Source organism: Saccopteryx bilineata, chromosome 4, assembly GCF_036850765.1.
Source record: "Saccopteryx bilineata isolate mSacBil1 chromosome 4, mSacBil1_pri_phased_curated, whole genome shotgun sequence".
Lineage (NCBI taxonomy): Eukaryota > Metazoa > Chordata > Mammalia > Chiroptera > Emballonuridae > Saccopteryx > Saccopteryx bilineata.
In genome coordinates, this window is record NC_089493.1 from 49,880,979 (window position 1) to 49,888,230 (window position 7,252).

Genomic DNA, 7,252 nt, shown 5'->3' on the forward strand with positions numbered 1-7,252 from the left:
CTTATTAATTTAAAATTTTATTGACAAGACTTTAGAATCTATTTATTTGTTTATATTCCCCTCCTACCCCATGTCGTGACCTCTCTCCCTTCTCCCGTTTGAGCAGGAAATAGATTCTGTGCTTCCTTGTCTCAAAGGAGGTTTGTGGAAGAGCAGAAAGCACAATTTGCCTGCAAGCTATTTTCTTTCTTAACTTTTGTGTTCAGAAGCTGAGACCATTCATTTCTTGATGGGGGGGGGGGGTTGTAAGGGAAACACCAAGAAAGTGGACTGTTCAGCAGCTAAAAGATTCCTGGAAATAGCAGAGAAAGACAGAGTTCTGTGGGTACCTCAAGCTTTAGGGACAAGAGCCATCTCCCTAATTGTGCCCTAAGAAGCGACCAAATCTTCAAAGATTTATTTTTGTAGTATACTCAGGGAGATAAGACTCTAGGCCATAGCCTTGCCAAAGATTTCCATGCTTGAAGTGCCACAGGGGAACAAACAGAGTCAACAGGTTGAATGGACTGTACTGTCCAGGACAATGGGCATCTCAGCAGTTACCAATACAATTCAATGACTGGTGACCAGAGGGCCTGCCCCATATCTTGGCACTGTGAGCTGCCAGATGACCCTTGGGGTGTGAGGGCTGTAGGACCAGTCCAATACGCGTGGGAATGTACTTCCTTCTTGCTATGTAGGAAAAGATGAAGCTGAAATTAGGTTGATTTAAGTACATGGAAAAACTCAGTATCTATCTCTTGCCACCTAGTTCTGGGGCCTGGGAGTCACACCTGTAAATATTGACTATTTTAAGAGCCCATACTCAATGAAATTTCTCTCTACATTGTTGGTTGTGTCTATTTTGAGAACATGCCAGAAACCCTTGCCTCTAGATTTATCTTAAAATCTCTTAACTAGAGCTACTCTCATGCTTGCTTCCAGACCATTCTAAATAGAGACCAGCCAGCAGCACTGGAAACACCTCTTTAGACTTGAGAACTGGAACATTAGGTGGCCCAATTTAATTTCTGGTCGCATACAACAGAACCCAGCTGTGGCTAATTTCATTTAAACTGGAAAGTATTGGAAAGATTGAATAGTTCACAGGATGGCTGGGAGGGCTGGAGAACAAAGTTGTCAATTTCTCTGCCTGAAAACCAAGAGAGAGTGGGCAGAAAGGATCACAGTCAAGGTCGTGCCCTAGGACAAACTGCCTCTGCTAGTACCCCACTGCTGCCCACAGGATGGCACCGTCAACACAACTGACTTCTGAATTACTCTTTATAAAGCCAGTAGCCAGGACCACTATCACAGCCGCCTGGCCCATGCAGGTTCGCATTGGATTCGGACAGTCGGTAAAGAAACAACGGAGCCAAAAACTGATGGGCCATCATCTTTAATCCTAGCTTGCACCTGGCGGGTAAGTAAAAACACACACTGGGCTCCAAACCCACTCACATTCAGTGCTCACAAAGCTACTGACTTATCCGAGTTTCCTAGAATCAAAGGTTTCTAGCTCACCAGACTTATTCACCTCTGTTCCCCATCTTCTTCCTTCTCCCTGCACAAACTGGCCTCTCACTCAACACTCCGCCATCTTGGCTGTTTCTTCTGGCCTCCTCCACGTGGCCTCTCTCTGCTCTCCTCTGCTCTCTCCTCTCTAATGCTAATCTCAGGAACTAAGAGAGCAAGCTCCCGTTCTGCCCCCATTTTATAGTGTAGAAATCAAAACCTTTAATCCAATATACAAAATAGGGAAGTCTCTAATACAAAGTCACTTATCTGAGGCATGATGGGATTGCACCACCCCACATCAAAAAAGGGTGGGAAAGGCTTAGTCCTAAAACCAAGCCTCAGGCTACAAGGATCCTGCCTGCCCACAGCCCGCCCCTAACATCACCTGGGCAACGGCTCCCACGTGGGCAGCACCATCTTTAACAGAGTGAGCATAATATATTTTATCTGCCCAACACTCTTAAATCTTTGTTTGACGGCCTTGACATAGAAAGGCCAGGAGAGGAGGGACTGAGCTTGGGTCCTGCACCATACCCGGGGTGTCTGGGGAAGGCAGGGGACCCCCCTTGATCCAGTGTAGAGCACTGCACCTCCCAACACTACATGCAGTGGGGAATTCCCTCCAGATGAAAGAGATGCTGAAGAAAACACAAACTAGACAGATGTCCGCTGTGTTTCTAACCTCTTAGGGAAAACAAGAAGGTGTTAAAGTTCTGAAAGCTCCCACTTTAAATTAACTACCTAGGAAATATATTCACCTTATTTCTGGAATCAAGCCCTGTAAAAGCTTTATACACACTCATAATTTTACTCCCAGATCAGTTTGTAAACCCTGACCCTGACTCCGGCTGTGTACTTTGCCCTGCTCATTGGCCCTGGATTGCTGCTTCTGTTGATTTTAGATTACTGCAGCAATTCCCCCTCCGTGGGGACTGGAACCCTGGCCGGGCCCTAAGTTCAAAACAACCTCTTCATTTCTCACCTCTCACCTTCGCCCTGAATGCACTTGGGTCCTGTTGACTTCCTGGTAAAGTTAAAAGGAAAGGTAAACTTATGAACCATAGATTTAGAAGGCTATTTTTGTCTCCTTACTTATAGGCAGAACTAAATTCTCAGAAAAAAAGAAATATGAACTGTTTTTTAAGCTCTTCAGAAGCAGGAAACACTATTCTTAATATATCCAGCAGTAAATAAGACACAAGCTGTGTTTGAAGATTCAATAGAAAACAAAGAACACTCGTTAACAACAGAAAAAAAAGGCCCTGGCCGTGTAGTTCAGTTGGTTAGAGCATCATCACCATATACCAAGGTTGCAAGTTTGATCCCCAGTCAGGGCACATATGAAAATCAAACAATGAATGCATAAACGGATGGAACGATAAATCAATGTGTTCTTTTTCTCTCCCTCTCTCTCTCTCTCTAAATTCAATAATTAAAAAAATAAAGGTTTTTTAAAAAGGAAAAGAGATACTTATAGACTGTCTACAAATCCATTCATGTGCCCAGGAAGAATATGCCCAAGGGGTCGTGACAATGGCAGGGGGCATATCATTCCTACAATGAGATTGCTCCTTGCTGCTTCTCTCACTCTGAGCAAGGGACATAGGAAGCAGACAGAGCCTGCATTCCTTCTGAGGCAGGAAAGGAGTCCTCCCTGACAGCTGGCAGCGCTGACCGGAAAAAGCCCCCGGATTTGTGTCTGACAAAGCAATCTTCTTTTTTCTAGAGGTTCCTCAGGAACCGGGAACTGATAGCACATACACATGCTCTGGGGAAGGAAAAAGTAGACGGACGAGGTGTAAGGGCCCATTCAAACCTGCGCTGTGCCACAGCGAGTGCTACCAAACCTTAGAAAGTTTTAGAAGCCAGAAATGACCAATGCTTAATAGATGTTTATTAGCTCATTTTCTTTGAAAACTTAAAGGTTGGGAAATTTTACATAAAGGCAAAATCTTTTCAATGCATCTGGTTCTAATTTTCCTTAATTTTTTTCATTTAGTTCCATATTTAAGGGTCTTATGTTGTTAGTTTGGCCAAAGGAAGGACAAAGTCTTCCCAGGCTGTCTACCGTCCCCAACTTTGTATGTAGTATGTAACTAAATGTGCCAGTTATCAAGACCTTGAGAGCCACAGCACCTGTGGCCTCAGTGTTGGCCACTGGCCAAGAATAAACCGGTTCTGGCCGGTCATACCTGAGATTTTGAAAAAGCTACTTTGTACCAAACCCCGAGGTGCATGCAGTGTGAAGCCTGAACAAGAACAGGCAAGCTTCTGCAGAGCTCTGTGGATGCGTGCGGTAAGTCTGCTCTGGGCTCATTCCAGACTAGGCTCTCCCTGGGAAACCCGGGGCAAAGGTAAGATGTCCCAGAAGAACACAGTGCCCATTTTAACATTCTAAGGGCTCCACTGACATGCGAAAGCCTTTATCTCCTCCCCTTGTTCCTTCCTTTATGGCTGATTACTCTGCTCAAGGAGTGTCTGCTTCTTGTAGCAGGAAAAGCATTAAAACAAAGGAAGAAAGGGAAACTTCGTGTATATATGAAGCGAAGCTAAAGTTACAGTATCTATAAGTATTATATAAAAATATAAACTATATGATATTGAATTCCTCACGTTTTCCTAAATATGATTGACAATGACTGAAGGTCATGGAGTGAGGACTCTGTATGACTCAGCTTTATTTCTTTCCATTTCTTAGCTGTTATACTCACCGCATAATACCAAGCGTTCTAGTCTATTATTACCATAGGAACACTAACAGTTCTCAGGGCGCCTCCCTACCCCCAAGGAGTTTTTATTCTATCTCCAAAGAACGTATAACATTCTCCAAGACTGAGTCAACTTACCAGGTTACTTTGGGCATAAATTACTCAGCCATCAATCTTTATGTCTATCAGAGCTGCATAGATTTGCTATATTAGATCAAGTTACACAGTTGAAGCAAGCCTTCAGCTGGTCGGAAATTCCCAGTGTGAGTCTTACAAGCAGTGGCGGAGACCCTCATGCTTCCATTGCTTTTGGTATAAGTTGTTGGCTGTGGGTCATGATGTTTTAGAGTTCAGAAGGAAGTTCAAAGTGACTTATATCCCAAAATGGAAATGTAGTCGATGAAATTCCACAAAATCGAGGTGCATGATATAGTTTAACGTATAAAGTTCTCCAAACTCCACCAGCACTCCTTTCTTGCTCGGCCTCCTGCGTCACCGAGAAGGAGAAGGACGTCAGGACTGACCAGGCCCACAGTTTCTCTCCTTTCTACTTCCTAACAGTGTACCCCCTTCAAGATTCACCAGGGAGCTCCTGAGACTGTCCTTACCACCCTGAAACCTCAAGCCATCAACAGGCCCCATTCTCTTTTTCTTTCATTTCTCCCGTGCTGTGAATTGCCTGCCCCTTTTCCTCTTCTCCCTGAGAAACACGGTCACCACTCTTCATCCTGAAACACCCCTCAGCTCTACTGCTCACCCTCAAACCTGCCAGTCACCTTGAATGCACATACGTCCTCCTCTCACCAGTCATCCAGACCTCACCCGACTGCCCTGAACACTAGCCTTTTCTCAGCATACGCTTTCTCCCTTGGATATTTACATCTATTCTCATGGTTTCACAGATTAATTACAAACTGATCATTCCAAAAATCTGACTTTAGCCCTGAATTCTCTTCTCAGTTTCAAACCATTTCTGAGTGCGTGCTGACCCTGTCCACCCAGGTAGACTAGAGGCACCTAATTTAACACATCTAAATCCAAACTTACCCATTCGTTTTCATCTTTTCTCAATCCTGTACCTCCAGAAAATGCATGCATTTTATCAACCTAAGATGTATTTTCAAATATCAGAAACTATAGACAAGAAAAGGCTACCATTACATTAAATAATCCCAAAGGTACAGAAGAATATGGGGGGAAATCTGTGAAACCCATAAAAACAAACAAGTAAAAACACCAAAGAGTGACCTAAAAGATTATTGCATAAAGAAACCCCCAAGAGGTATAGAAAAATATACTAAAATAGCAAATTAAAGCGGTGTCTTAGAGACAACTGGTGAAGATCAGACATGTCTAACAATTAAGAAGTCATTAACTGATGGTACTTGCCTGGATTTAATTTGTTTAGGCCTACCGTTTCCAATGGAAAAGATCAAAGGACATCATTACCTGGAATATGATATTACTGTTGGCAAAGTGGATTTGCCTGTGGGAAATGCTCAGCACAGCAGGAAAGTTTGCTTCTAGAAGAGCAAATGTTTTCCATGCTCACTTACAGTAAGAGCCGGCACCACAGTAAGTGAGCCCTACCAGCACCGAAGGAAAAACGCCAGAAGGGGGGATGTCAAAAATCCTCACTTATTTCATGTGCTAAACAGGATTACACACATCATAAATTAAAGCCATTTATTACAAGTAACTCCAAGATAAAAGAGAACTGGATTTAAACAATGTTCATCAGTTCCCAGCTCTAATGTGTGACCTTTGGCAAATGACTTAAATTTTCTGCATTGATTTCCAGATCTAAAAAAAGATAGTCTCACATTTTTAAAAAATCCCTTGAAAAAATCAAGCTCAGGCTCAAGAGAAATAGTTAAGTGTTCAAAATTCCCAGTTCTGCCAAGTGACTTGTAGAATGCTCGAATATAACTTTCCAGTTGCCAACAAATGGAATAATGTTAGCTTACATTTCTAGGAAATGTCAGATGAGGCAATTTGGAAAATCCACCTGCTGTGCTGAAGCCTGACTATAAAACAGTCAATGGTCCATTTTTCCCCCGAAAGTTGAGTTCTACTGAATTAATCTTGTTACAAGACGAAAGCCTGAAAGTAAATATGATGAATCACTCCTCCCACCCGGCCTGCTGGTCGTGGCGCTCCCAGCAGCTCCCTGCTTCCTTTCCAACGCAGTGCTAGTAAGGCGCCAAGCATCTGAAACAAAGTGTGATCAACAGATGCTCGTTTCCATACTTGGCGCTTTTCCAGAAGCCAACCCCAAATTTAATTAGCCACTTATCTGAAGCAGAAAGGGATTTCTGAAGCGTTCTAGTCATCTGTGCTCATTCTCTCCCCTGGTCCAAGCCTCAGCGCCACGTGCTTCTTCACCCAGAAGTCTCTGAAGCATGCACATCAAGCGCAGGATGTGTGCTAACTCTTACTGTAAACACGTAAGTCTCTAAAAAATGTTCATGAAATTTTTCTACTAGGGACAAACAATAATGTTCCACTGAGCTAAAGACTACATATGGTACACGGGAAGGACACTCACTGGCAATGGAACTGCAATTGTAACTCAGTTCTAGCGGGTCAGCGTTTTCCCAGAGTTAACTCACAACTCACCTACTGGGAACTCCCCAGCGCTGGCCTCCAGCCTGCAGCCGGGCCCAGGTGGTCCCAGTGGCTGCACACATCTAATACTGTTTCAGCAATACCCTCCCTCCACTCTTCGCTAGGCTGGCCTGTATTCAGTGGGTTCTGTCATAGCTCCAAATCCCTTGGAACAAAAGAACTGTCTAACTTAGTCCTCACGACAATGATCTGCAGTAAGATGGGGTTTCCAGGAACTCATGTGGTCATCTGACTCCACAGTCACCTGAGGGTTCTGTTGGCTCAGGGGGCTGGTGTCAAGCTGAAACAGAAGCTACATCTGCCCATGGGGTATTGGCAAATGGTGAGAGAGGTTAGACAGAGCAATAGGCGTTGTGGTTGTGATCCTCTAGCCTGCTCAGCATATTTTGCCCTGCCAGCTGGGAACAAAGCTCTTCTGG